This window comes from Diabrotica virgifera, chromosome 9, assembly GCF_917563875.1.
Source record: "Diabrotica virgifera virgifera chromosome 9, PGI_DIABVI_V3a".
NCBI classification, from domain to species: Eukaryota; Metazoa; Arthropoda; class Insecta; order Coleoptera; family Chrysomelidae; genus Diabrotica; species Diabrotica virgifera.
This window is the reverse complement of record NC_065451.1, coordinates 225979692-225994049: the sequence shown is the minus strand read 5'-3', so window position 1 is coordinate 225994049 and position 14358 is coordinate 225979692.

Sequence of the window (14358 nt, the reverse complement as noted above, 5' to 3'; positions counted from 1 at the left end):
GCCAGTCACACTTCTAGAATCTATTAATAATATATAAATAAGAATGAATAAGGGCAATGACTAAAAACATCGCCAACTTACATTATTATGCTTCCAATTAGATTTCTCCTTTTTTTTTTCAAGAAAATATATTGATTTTTTAACCGTAACTTTTCTATTATTTATCTTAGAAAGTTTGGCAAAAAAGAATTTTGTAGGTTTTTATAAGGTCTATAAGCCTATTAATATTAATTCTTTTTAAAATTCTCAGTCGCAAAAAGAGGTGATTTTGAAAGGGTTGGTAAAGGTGGTTTTTGCATTTTATTACAAGTTTTAATTATCAATAGCTCACTCAATTTTTGCTGTAGTAAAAATTTTTGCAAACCAGTTTCTTGAGAATTAAATAAGCTACAATTTCATATTTAAACATTTTTTCGTATCTCTGATGGTTATCTTTCTATTCTGAAGAAAAGGCCATTTTTTTCCAAACTAAAAAAGTTGGTTATTCGCTTCTAACTCCATTTTTTTTTAAAACTAATCATTCTAAGCCGGTCAAACTTCTAGAACCTATTAATAATATAAAAATAAAGAAGACCAAATAAGGTTAATGACTAATTTTAATTAGGGTGGTGATTAGGAGGTTGCTTCAGATCACTTTTTCGCTGAAAAAAGTAGGGACCAACATTCTTTTCAATATACGTCACTTCATTTTTGAGCTAAAGACTTTGTTTTTATTTCTGGAGATAGATATTTTAAAATGCTTTAAATTAATTTGAACAAGTTATCCTCGAAAAATGCATAGTTTTCCCGTCTTTGACTTTGAAACTACAGTATTTAGCATTTGACAAAGAAGAGCTAACTTTAATAATGTATAGCTCAATTACTATTGGTCTTAAAAAAACTAAAAGAAACGGTTTTGTTTATTGTTTCAAAAGGTACATTTTTGTTAAGTAGAGTTGTTTTGATAAAACGAAAACTTTTGGAGTTATTAGCCGAAAACTTATTAACAACATTGATTTTTTCGATATAAAACTAACAATTTCGATAGCGAATAAATCGAAAACTATTCATTTTATCAAAAAAATGTATAGAACGTTTTTTGCTTAGAATGAATGTGTTTACTAACTTTTGCGGTCAAAATATAATAAAAAATTTCCACCCCCGAGATGGGGTGACAACCACCCCCATGGTAAAAGCGCCTTTCAGCATCATATAGATTTTGATCCTTGGACTATCCACTACTTATTCTCAAATTTTCAAGCAAATCGATCCATTCTGTAAAATTTGCGAGGTTTTGTCCTATTTTAAGCTTCATTACTTGGACTATAACTACTGCCAAATATCGAAGTGGCCTGTTTTCTTTGGCCCACACTGTATATACACACATACATAATGTACCTACCATAAAAATATACATCACAGAAAAATAACAGTATTTTTAGGTAGCTGTGCTTTTGAAAAAGTCTGTCACTTTGGCCTGTGTTAATATCTTTATCAATCAATATCGACAAGATCAGAAGGGACCCGTTGCTCAAAACAGTCTAGTAGAATATTTGAATATTGGCAGCACGCTCAGATTCCTGATTAGTTACTCCTTTGATTAATATAGTCCCCTCTTGACTCTCATTTTTGGATTGATCAGTTTGAAAGGTTCTTTGATTTTAAGGGTTCGTGAAAATATCCAATTGCTTAGCACACACTGGCCTAGAGATTGTTAGGACCTCCGATCTTTGCTGCATAAACCACCTGTTTAGAAAGTGCTTCATCTGGTTGTTGAAAAGTTGACCTTTTTAATGATTTCTGAACACATATACGTTTCTTTAAAAAGGGCCATACAGAGATATAAAATTTTGTAGATTCACTTTGTATTTGTAGATATGACGTATTTTTTGCTTGTCAACTTCATAGATTCGTGATAATAATGTGACACGTTCACCCTTTTCACTTCTGTTTAAAAGCCCTATATTTTGTTTCACGTTAAGAATAAGTTACGCTTATGGAGATCAGTGCTGCCAAACCTCTCGGGCACGGGTGGCTACTCGACTGCCGATATATGATTCATTCTAATCAGTACGGCGTGGCATCGTCGCGCTTCTATCGTTCATAAGAGATATATGGGGCTATCTCCACAATGTTCTAAACGTGAAATGCTCAATAGTTTTTGTTCAATCGTTAAAATATTCCTTTGCAATAGTTAATACCATTTTGGAAACACATGTTACGAATATAGCAGCATCTAGCGTCCTTCTCTATATCTATAACTAGCGTCTCTTCTCTATATCTATAACTAATCTGACACATTCAGCGTGACTCACAGCTAGTGTTGCCAGGTCTGATTTGTTTTAAATCGGTACATAAGGTAAACCAAATCGGAATTTAGGGTTGTAGATCGGGACAAATAAACAACAATAGCCCAGTAAATAACTGTTTTGGAGTATTTTACTTACCGTCGTAAGGTTCTACTTACCGCCTACTTCAAAAAATCTTTATATTTTTTTTTATGTAAAAGTCTCAAGCCAGTTACGCTCAAAATAAAGTTGACCCTTTTTTTGGTAAAGAAAAATCGTGAAAATCTCTCCTTATTTAGCACCCTAAATAAAATTACCGCTCTACCATTTACTTTATATGTGTATTGCTTATACGAAAAAATGCTCTTTTTTCAAAATAACTTGAAAAGTATTAGTGATACGAAAAATCTCAAGGAGTAAAAAAAATGTAGGTTTTGCTTTTATAAATATGATAGTTTCATTTTGTTTTTCTGTAAGACAAAAATTGGTTATAAGATATCTGTTCATATTTTGCATACACTCGTGATTAGTGACTCCATCAGGCCCTTTCAACAATGACCCTTTCAAAAATAAGCCCTTGAAACCGGTGAAACTTATAGATCATATAAAAAATACATAAGAAAAGTAAATTGTTTGTAAAGCGGTAACGATTAATTTCATTTGGGGTGCTAAATAGAAGGAGATTTTCACGATTTTTGTTTGGTTTTTATAACATAGTTACATATAAAATTCACTGCAAGCCATGCTGAAATTGGTTTTCGTGGGTGAAATTTATCGGGACATTTGGTATCCCGATCAGGTACAAATCGGTACGCATCTTCAGACCCCTGAAAATCGGGACGTCCCGCGCAAATCGGGACACCTGGCAACCCTACTCACAGCTGCAAATGACAAATGATTTGATAAAACCTCAAAAATACAGTTTGAGTAGTGGAAATTCACAGCACAGATAATAATCCGCGCACGGATAATCGGGGTTCTATTGTATCAAGAAACCAGTAAGTAGACTATTAGAGCCAATTATTTTCCCAAATTTTGCACCAAATCCCCAGTGAGGGCAGGTTGTCTAATTCATGGCCCAAATGCTTATGATGGTTCTGTAATAGGTGAAATAAAATCGAAAGAAAATGATAGAAAAATTGAAGTATCTTTATTAAAGTCAAGCATCTTATTTTAATGGAAATGATTTTTATTTTTATTAAATTATTTAAATATGGTTTTATCTTTTAATCGTTTTGGTTATTACTGACTTTATTCTGTCTTCCATCCATTGCTTACTTTATATTATATGATATGTTCCCAATTTCCGAACATTCTTTTGACTTTTTGTAACCAAATTTTATCTTTACTTTTCTCAAGACCAAATTATAACCAAAAATTATAAATTTAGTTTCATTATGTACCCTATAGTCAAGCTATAGTGAACTTTATGCCTTTTGTCATAACTTTGACCTCTAACACAGTTTATGTGTTCAAAATATTTGCACCTCAGTGAACAGAGCATTCACTGTTAGTAGAGGATCCGATATTAGGTCGACCTGTACCGATCTTTTAATGGATAAAAAGTATTTTATATGTAATTTAATATAATTCGACTGTTACTTGATGGAAGTTCATTTTATCTAACAATAAAACACCGAAAACATTTGTTTTCTATACTTCCACAAAATTTATTATAACTATGTGACTACAGCTGTTTCGGCAAAGTGCCTTTCTCAAGTGATTTAGATTACTATGGGTTTGCCTTTTTAAAGTCTTGTAGGGAGTCTACTGAGGAGGTTGAGGAGTGGGGAGCTGTTTGTCTCGAGTTGGTCATTCAGAATTATATCTGTATTTTTTAATTTATTAATTTCCATAGATTCTAATAAAGATAGCTTAAGGCCTTTATTTTGAATATGCAGAATTTGAAAGTCTTCATTAAAAGAATGATTATGATCTAGACTAGAAGGTGAAATGCGTATGTAGAAGTGTCTGTTTTCTATTATTGAAAGCCCTTTTGTGTTCTGCTATCCGTTTGTCAAAGGTTCTGTCAGTTTGACCGATGTAAGTTTTCGGACAGTCACCACAAGTTAGTTTGTAAACACCACTCTGTAGTTGTTTTCTCTTTCGGCTCTTATTGTTCTTAATATATTTGCTTAAGTTGTTGTTAGTTCTGAAAGCTGGTGTTATTCCTTTCTTTTTTATGTGTCTGGCTATTTTTGTTGTTATTTTGCCAGTATATGTGATAGAGCAAAAGGTAGTGGGTTCTTTATGTGGTGGTGGATAGACTAAATTCAGGGCTTTCTTATGGAGTTTTTGGTTTAAAATTTTATTAATTGTTTGTTCGTTATAGCCATTGTTTACTGCTATTTGTTTAGTGATGTTCAGTTCTATTTCGAAGTTATTTTTTGACATGGGAATTTCGGTCAGTCTATGTATCATGCTATGGTATGCTGCTAATTAATGTTGTGTAGGATGGGATGATGAATTGTGTATAGTTGTGTCAGTAGGGGTAGGTTTATGATATACGGAGATGTAACAATTACCAGACTACACAACAAACATGAGTTCTCCGTATATCATAAACCTACCCATACTGACACAACTATACACAATTCATCATCCCATCCTACACAACACAAACTAGCAGCCTACCATAGCATGATACATAGACTGACAGAAATTCCCATGTCAAAAAATAACTTCGAAATAGAACTGAACATAATTAAACAAATAGCAGTAAACATTGGCTATTATAACAAACAAACAATTAATAAAATTTTAAACCAAAAACTCCATAAGAAAGCCCTGAAATTAGTCTATCCGGTACCACAGAAAGAACCCCTACCTTTTGCTCTATCACATATACTGGCAAAATATCAACAAAAATAGCCAGACACATAAAAAAGAAAGGAATAACACCAACTTTCAGAACTAACAACAACTTAAGCAAATATATTAAGAACAATAAGAGCCGAAAGAAAAATCAACTACAGAGTAGTGTCTACAAACTAACTTGTGATGACTGTCCGAAAACTTACATTGGTCAAACTGGCAGAACCTTTGACAAACGGATAGCAGAACACAAAAGGGCTTTCAACAATAAAAAAACAGACACTTCTACATACGCACTTCACCTTCTAGATCATATAATCATTCTTTTAATGAAGAGTTTCAAATTCTGCATATTCAAAATAATGGCCTTAAGCTATCTGTATTAGAATCTATGGAAATTAATCAATTGAAAAATACAGATATAATTCTGAATGACCAACTCGAGACAAACAGCTCCCCACTCCTCAACCTCTTCAGTTAAAGACTTTAAAAAGGCAAACACATAGTAAACTAAATCACTTGAGAAAGGCACTTTGCCGAAACAGCTGTAGTCACATAGTTATAATAAATTTTGTGGAAGTACAGAAAACAAACGTTTTCAGTGTTTTATTGTTAGATAATTTATTATCTTATAAATTATAAAAAAAATGGGTGTCGGATATAACTTTACCCTGACTAATCTAATCTTATAAAAGCCAAATGTGACAAGTCACGCAGTATGTCCGGGACATTTGTCGATATGTAAACATTAAATGACGTTTAATAAACGTCATCGTATTTTCAATGAAAGCTTTTCGTTTATATGTAAGTTCGCAAAGTTGTTTGTTCGTATGTGAGTTACCACCCCTGCAATACTTAGAGACGATCTACCGATGGATTCACATGTAGTTTTGTCTCCTGAATCCAAATCGGAAAACAGAATTTCGATGTAGCTAACCATGTTCGAGATAACCGACTTCAAAGTCGAAAATTGTGACGTCGCAATTCTTGTAGTATATTTTTTCTTTTTGGCTGACAGAAATAGACGTCAAATGTAATTTGAAATGTCAAATACATAAATTTATTTATTTTATATTTATTTATTTTTTTTGTTTATTTATTATTTATATTTTAAACAAATTATGTATTTAAACAATAATAAATTATTATTATGTTTGTATGTATCAACAAAGCATACGTTGTTTACATTTGCCAGATCCGTCAAAGTCAAACTAAAAAAACTAAATTTTAAAGTATTAATAAAATACTGATAAATATCATTCGAGCCCATCAGAATCAAAACCTGCTAAATCCATTTATTATGCTTTATCAGTAATAATTCAATTTTTCGCAAAATTGAAAAAATTATTGTAAAGCTTTATGTAACTTTATATTTACTTGATTTACATTGAAGACGTTTATTATTTTAAAAATTTAATTTAAATTTTTTTTCAAGTTTGTTTAAAAAATACCTAAACATTTGAAAAAATTGAGTGGAGTGACTGTAATTTGGCAATTGATGGGTAGAATCACTAATTAATTAATAGTTAAAAAATAACTTTTTTTATAAATTAAAAAAAATTCGGCCCGGCAGATTTTATTTTAGATTTTTTGGATAATTTGAAACAAAAAAGGTCTTTTATAATTTTTCTTCTAAGTTTATCGTTTTCGAGTTATGTATAAACAATTTAAAACTAAAAAAGGAGACTCAAAAACACAAGTAAAAGTATTTTTTTAGTATTTAAGTACCTAAATTCAAGTTTAAACCTTCTTCTATCAAAGAACTTTTGTATGTTTTATTCTACAATATATTTTTTTTATTGTTAATGGTTCCTTCTGGAAAGATGGGCGACTAAAAAACAATGTTTTAAAATGAAATAAGTCCAAAATACATATCAAGAACTGATAGAATAATGTTTCAACTTGAATTCAGGTACATACTTCGTAATTTCACAACTGATACTTTTTACTATGTTTTTGAGCCTTGAAAATCGTCATCTTTCGTTCTTTTTTGAGTTTTAAATTGTTTGGAACTCGAAATCGATCAACTTAAGGAAAAAATCACAAAAAACTTTTTGTTTCGAATGATCCAAAAAATCTAAAATAATATCTGACCGGACCGAATTTTTTTATTTATAAAAAAAGATATTTTTTAATTATTAATTAATTATAGACGGAGAGCTAGAGCCGAAAAATCATCGTCATAAGTAATATGGAGTTTGGCATGTGAAATGTGTCCATTGTATATTGATAATTATGACCCCTTTCAGGCTGACAACTCAGTGGATGCAGGAAGTAGCAATAAGAGATGAAAGGGGAAAGTTAGTGCAGTCATTAAAGGTTTTCACCTCCTATTTTGTTAACCCTGTAACCGTCACACATTAAATTCATTGAAATAAAATTCTAAAAATTTGTGTGGGCGTTTTTTAAGCGGCTATGAACGTATCGGTGGGGTTGGTATATGCAATTTTTGTATAAAAAGTGGAGTTTAAAAACGTTGCCCTCAAGTAACATTGTCCATTAGTGGTATAATGAGAACGTTGCTCCAAAGCATCAGTGTCAGTTTGAGGTTAAAATTTTTGCATTGTGCAAACGAGGAATCACTCTCAAAAAAGTAATTTTTTAGGGCTTACAATATGTAAAAAAAGCTACATAAATAAGCAAACGTGAACTTTATTACTTACACAGTTACAAGAAAAAACAAAGATAAAAATTTATGGAGAGTTATGGAAATTAAAGAAACAATTCTTGCCCGGTGTAAAACATAATCTCATGTCACATTTTTGACACATAATTGTCATGTAGCCATTCTTGCAAAAGCGGCATCTTCCTTTTGGTCCATAGATGGGCCAGTGTCCCACGTTGTCTTTCCTAGTGATGTCATGTGGTCGACTTTTCGTATGAGTTACAATTTTTTCGACCGTCTCGTTCAGTGAAGGCCGCCCCTTCTTTTTTATTTTACCTGTTTGGTGAAAAGATTCAGCTATGTCCATTTAAAAAAATTTTTAATGCATTGGTTTTACTTTTAGCTACCTATTTGTAGCTATCTATTTTTGGCTACCTATTTGTATTTCATCATATTCATCTCCCGAATCTGCAACTAAACACTCATCCAAATGCTTACTTTCGATGTCCTCATCATGGGATATACTCTCTGTATCTGATACACCTGCTCTAACAGGAACTATGTATGTAGATCGTTTTTTTTTTTTCATAAAACGTAACAGGAGGGATGTCCATATTTCTGCAAAGAAAATTTAGCTTAGTTTTTACCATTACCACTTATATTAGCGTCAACGTTGATTCTAAGCAACATACTTTTTAGGCAAAGTTTTTGCTAAAAATACTCAAAGTACAAAGTAGATGTATGTTTTAGATTATAAATAACCCTTTCCTAAATATATTCTAAAAATATTACAGCAAAATACGTGTTTTTACTTACCGATTTTTTTATATTTAACTAGCAACGTCGGCACTACAACACTTCCATTGAAACCTCACACTCGAAATGATGCTTACTAAAAAAAATTTAATACAGATGGCACACATGCCGGAATCATAGACGAACGGTTGTCGCTTGGATACCACACCGTCCTACTGTGGTAAAATTCGACGTATATCGAAATTTTAGAGTTTGAAGTCAACGTTGCTTGAGAGCATCATGCGCGCTAACAGAGTTAAACCTCCATCGATTTGCATGAAAATTGGTGACTAGTTAGAGCATACCCCAAGAAATAAAAATTATTTGGTGCCAACTTGCACTTTTACCCTGGTGGTGAATACCACTCCTTCCCGCGGGTGAAAACAATTTTATTAAAAATAGCCCCACAAATCGATAGAGGGACAAATTTTAAGTAAAATTTATTATATCATGTTATTAAAATAAATCAATACTTTTTGAGTTATTAAAGATCAATGATTTGTCTATTTAAGAGCATATGCGTGAAGTTACGGATGATAAAAAGAACATATTAATTAATTGTATGTTTGTATCCAAGAAACTGGGGGTGTCCAATAAAGGGTACATTTGACATATTCGAATACACTTTTGCTAAATTTATAATATCGAAATAATATAAAAATAATATTTTAATAACATACAATTAATTAATATGTTCTTTTTATCATTCGTAACTTCACGCATGTGCTCTTAAATAGACAAATCTTTGATATTTAATAACTCAAAAAGTATTGATTTATTTTAATAACATGATATAACAAATTTTACTTATAATTTGTTCCTCTATCGATTTGTGGGGTTATTTTTAATAAAATGGTTTTCACCCCCGAGAAGGGGTGGTATCCACCCCCCAGGGTAAAATTGCAAGTTGGCACCACATCATTTTTATTTCTTGGGGTATGCTCTAACTAGTCACCAATTTTCATGCAAATCGATAGAGGTTTAACAAAATAGGAGGTGAAAACCTTTAAAGACTACACTAACTTTCTCCTTTCATCCCTTATTGCTACTTCCTGTATCCACTGAGGTGTCAACCTGAAAGGGGTCGTAATTATTAATATAGGTACAATAGACACATTTCACATGCCAAACTCCATATTACTTATGACGATGATTTTTCGGCTCTAGCTCTTAGACTATTATTATAGTCGGGACAAAATTACATCGGGCACTCCTTGTTTTTTATTATTTTTAACATACTAAATTACATATCAAATAATTTTTATCCATAAACATAACCCGGTCTATATAGACATTTCAAATAACAAAAATATGCCGGAGAGCCTCGATCCCATGTGTGCGTCAAAAGTTATTCGGGTTCAAAGATCAAAATTTGAGATTTTTTGGATTTTTTTCGAAAACGGTAAGTTTTATCAAAAAATAACCTTAAACCAAAGTTGTAGATCTTAAAATTCTCTACAAAAATAGTCCTTACTATTTTTTCCCTAAGAGTTGCCATTCCTGAGATATCGCGATTCAAAGAGTAGTATACATGATATGCACACGTTTCCACACCACCTGTGAGGTAGTGTACTCGGCGCGTTTTTTTACCGTGGTGTCCCCTGTAGGCCTACTCCACTAACTGTTTTGACAATTTTAGGATAATTTAAGGAAACAATACCGGTCAAGTTCTAGATATTACCTTATTATTAATATTGCTATTGATTATTAGGTTAACTATTGTTTTGATTGCTTTAGATATTTTAATCAGATTCATATTCTTGAAAGTCTACTTCAACAAGTCTTCTTCGATTTCATCTTCTTCCTCTTCCTCTTGCTGGATGTTCAAAAATTGTTCAAATGTGACTGAGTCATTGGTCTCTTCATTAAAATCACAGGAGTCTTCCTCTGTTGTACTAAACTGGACATTTGAGCAAGACTGACCTTGGCAGTTGGTACACACTAGAGAACACAGCAACCCGACTTTTTTACATCCACATTTGGCACTACAACCTTTTTTGCAATTGCAAAAAATAGTGTTAAGGAGTTTTTCTGGAGCAGGTGGGAGTAAGGTTTTAATCGGTTCCAGAGTATTATCTATTAATTTCCAACCCCAGTCTTCTGGATTCAGTTCATTGCCTAGCCATGTTTGAACTTGATAATATACTCGATACAAATGTTGAAAAGCAGATGCTGATGTTGGAGGAAGACATGATAGTTGTACTTGTTTCTTGATTCGCGTATTTTTTACAAAAGTTAAGTATCGGTATTTATCAAGACAAATAATTTTTTTTGTAGCTCCATAAACCGCAAGAAGAAAACGAATTCCTTCCGTAATTATTGTTTGCGGTGTAGAATCAAGTTCTGTAAAAACTTTACAGCAGTCAGTCAAATCTTTTTTTTCGAATAATTTAAGTACTGACGTTTTGCCCCTTCTGTACATTGCAGACGTAGTGTCGCAGCCGGTTATCGCTTGTAAAAATAAAATGTACTTTTGGCATTTGGGATAAGCCGATAAACTTTTCGAAGAATATATCTCTGTTCGCTGTTGAGCCCTTCCAGGTTTCAGAAAATAAATAACTTTATCTACTGGAGTCCTTGCAGTAATCAGTACCAACAAATCAACATCTTCACCAACTACAATTGTTGTGTTTGTTGCCTTAAATTTTTCAATTGCTGTCTCAATTATAAGGACATCTGCGTCATTTTTAGCTTGTTTCACTTCAATATTCGCAGCTTTCCGAATGTATGATTTTCTGCAATTCACATGTATTGTAACGGATTTTTGAGTTCTTAAATACTCAATAAACTCATCACCTCTCTCGACACTAGCCTCGAATAAATTTGGCATTCCACGATCAACCACAACTGTTTTAGTTTCACTTAAAAGTTTATTGCAAATAAAGCAAAACTGAGACATTTTTAAAACTATAAAATTGTACAAATAACGGTAACGGTACTAAATGGTAGACACTTATAATAAGTACTTATATTCGCTTAAACTGAACCTTTAGCACTAAAAGAAACAGATAATATTATGAACCAGACTTGCGGACAATACTGTAGCCATTACCTATAATAGACAATCTGTTCTTTTTTAAACAATGGTATAGCCAATGTTTTTCAAGGCCACGTGGATAGAGGAAATTCATTTTGGGACTGACTACCTTTTGAAGAAATATTTTCAGAATAGTATAATATACTATATAAAAGAGACACAAATAGGCATTTATACTTGTCTTAAGGGCCACTTATGTATATACGTGGCTTATATGTGCATATAATGTATAAAGTAACTTTTAAAATCGCGATATCTCAGGAATGGTAACTCTTAGGAAAAAAATTGTAAGGACAATTTTTGTAGAGAATGTTAAGATCTACAACTTTGGTTTGAGGTTTTTTTTTTATAAAACTTACCGTTTTCGAAAAAAATCCAAAAAACCTCAAATTTTGACCTTTGACCCCGAATAACTTTTGACGCACACATGGGATCGATGGGGACTTTTTAAACTTTATTTGTTATGGTATACCCTAGCTCTCCACCAAAATTTGGCTCTCCGGCAATTTTTGTTATTTGTCAAGCATTTTAATGTCTAAGTTGACCGGATTAACAGATATCGGTACAGGTCGAGCTTATACCGTATCTTAGACTATGTATTGTAACTTTTGTATTTGTTAACAAATAATTAATTGTAGATATTTAATGGTGATCTTCATTTTTGGAATAAGACACACAGAATTTCGAAATTGTAAGTAAATTATTTACAAACGTTTTGCCACTGTGATAAATTTATATACAAAATTGTAAAGTCACACAACTTTATTTGTTAACTTAATTTTATTGAATAAATATTAATAAAAGATATTTTTGTATTATCTTATTTAACCTTCCTAATACTAAGTCCAAGTAATAATAATAGTACCAAGTGTTTTTTTTATATTTATACAAAATTATTGTTAAAATGATGTAAAAGCGGTAATATTTTAAGATGTTATAATTTTGAATTGATTATTAAAAATGATGCTTTGTTTTTAAACCAGGAGTAAAGACAGATTCACACCCAAGAAAGTTACTAAAAAACACATTAGGTACCTCGTACAGCATCTTCGATGCAATATTCGTGTTCAGGTACCTTAAAAACCTCGTGAAAATACCTTTCAACTATTTTCATAACGAATTTTCACAAAACTCAAGATGACTTAGATACCGGGCACCAGGTACCTCGTACAGCATCCTTGATGCAATATTCGTGTTCAGGGACCTCAAAAACCCCCAGATAATAAAAAATTTCAACTACTTTCATAGTTTCATAACCAATTTCCATAAAGCTCTAGTGACGCAAATACTGAGCACCAGGTACGTCATACAGCATCGCTTATGCAATATTGGTGTTCAGCGACCTCAAAAACCTTGGAATAACACGTTTCAATGATTTTCATGAGTCCAGAGAAATAAGATTTTTCTCCTGACACATCCCCTCCAAGCCGATTTTTTGAGTAATATGAACATCTATATTAATAACATATATGTTTCCTGTAGCCGATTTTGACAAAAAGTAATTTTAAACAGTGTAAAATTATTTTGCAAAAACATGTCGATTTTTTGCTTACTTAAAAGCAATTAGAATAACTAGTAGATATTCTGTACCAAAGCTGGAGCAAAGTAGGGTGGGGAAACCGGTTCCGGTCAAGGTCACGGCCAAGGTCAAGGTCAATGTCACAGTCAATTCAAGATCATTTGAAGGTCACAATCAAGGTTATTATTGTAATAAAACTTTTATCAAGAAAATAATACTTTATTAACTATTTATTACACTGTTAGACATATGTTTTATATTTTCAAGCGCAGACTTGCATAAATGACAACTGGATTGCGCCGGTGCTGAACCTTCGAGCTCTGTTCTCCACTCGGGACGATTAAAATGTACATAACATGGAAGATGAGTCTGAACCTCAAAATCTTGAACTGCTTTCTTGGGTAATTTAGACCAAGATTGAAGTAATTCCCACGGATGCACATATTTTCTAAAGTATTGCAGGGTAAATAAGTTTTCTAATTCTTCTGCTGTAAACTTGTACAACGGTTTTTGCGGGTGTTGACTGTTATAATGTGGTTTTTAAAGTTATTTAAATGAAACCAACATTATTGTACTTTATTAATTATTTATTAATTTACCATTCTAGTCCATCATACAAAGTACCAGTTGCCAGTCTCTAGACAAGTGACAGCTGAAGTCGACAATCCCTCTCATGAGGTGTGTTCCGCTACACACATATTACTACATCTCCCGTTCTAAAAGCATTAAATTTAACATTACAAAAAACTTAAACTTACTTAAAACTATTCAAATGTGAGGTCTTCTTTTGGCAAAAAATGACTCTCAAATTTATCTAATAAAGGTTGTAATTTATTTTTTTTTTTCATCTTCAAACACAAACGTTGTGTATATTCGAAAGGCTTCCTCACCAATGTAGTGCAGAACCTGGGCACACACTGTATAGCCTCATCTTTCTTGCTTATTTCACTAGCAATAAGGTAGTTTTCAAACCTGGACCTCCAAATCTTCCAGTTTTCAGCAACATTGCCACTCATGGCCATTGGAGCAACGCCCCGCCTATTATCACCCATAATTACTTAATTTGCTGCTTATTTAATCACTCTGATTACTTATTTGCCAGCGACTGGTCTGACTGCGCCATGTTATAATGTGGTTTCTAAAGTTATTTAAATGAAACCAACATTAATGTACTTTATTAATTATTTATTAATTTACCATTCTAGTCCATCATACAAAGTACCAGTTGCCAGTCTCTAGACAAGTGACAGCTGAAGTCGACAGTCCCTCTCATGAGGTGTGTTCCGCTACACACATATTACTACACCATTATGAAAGCTTT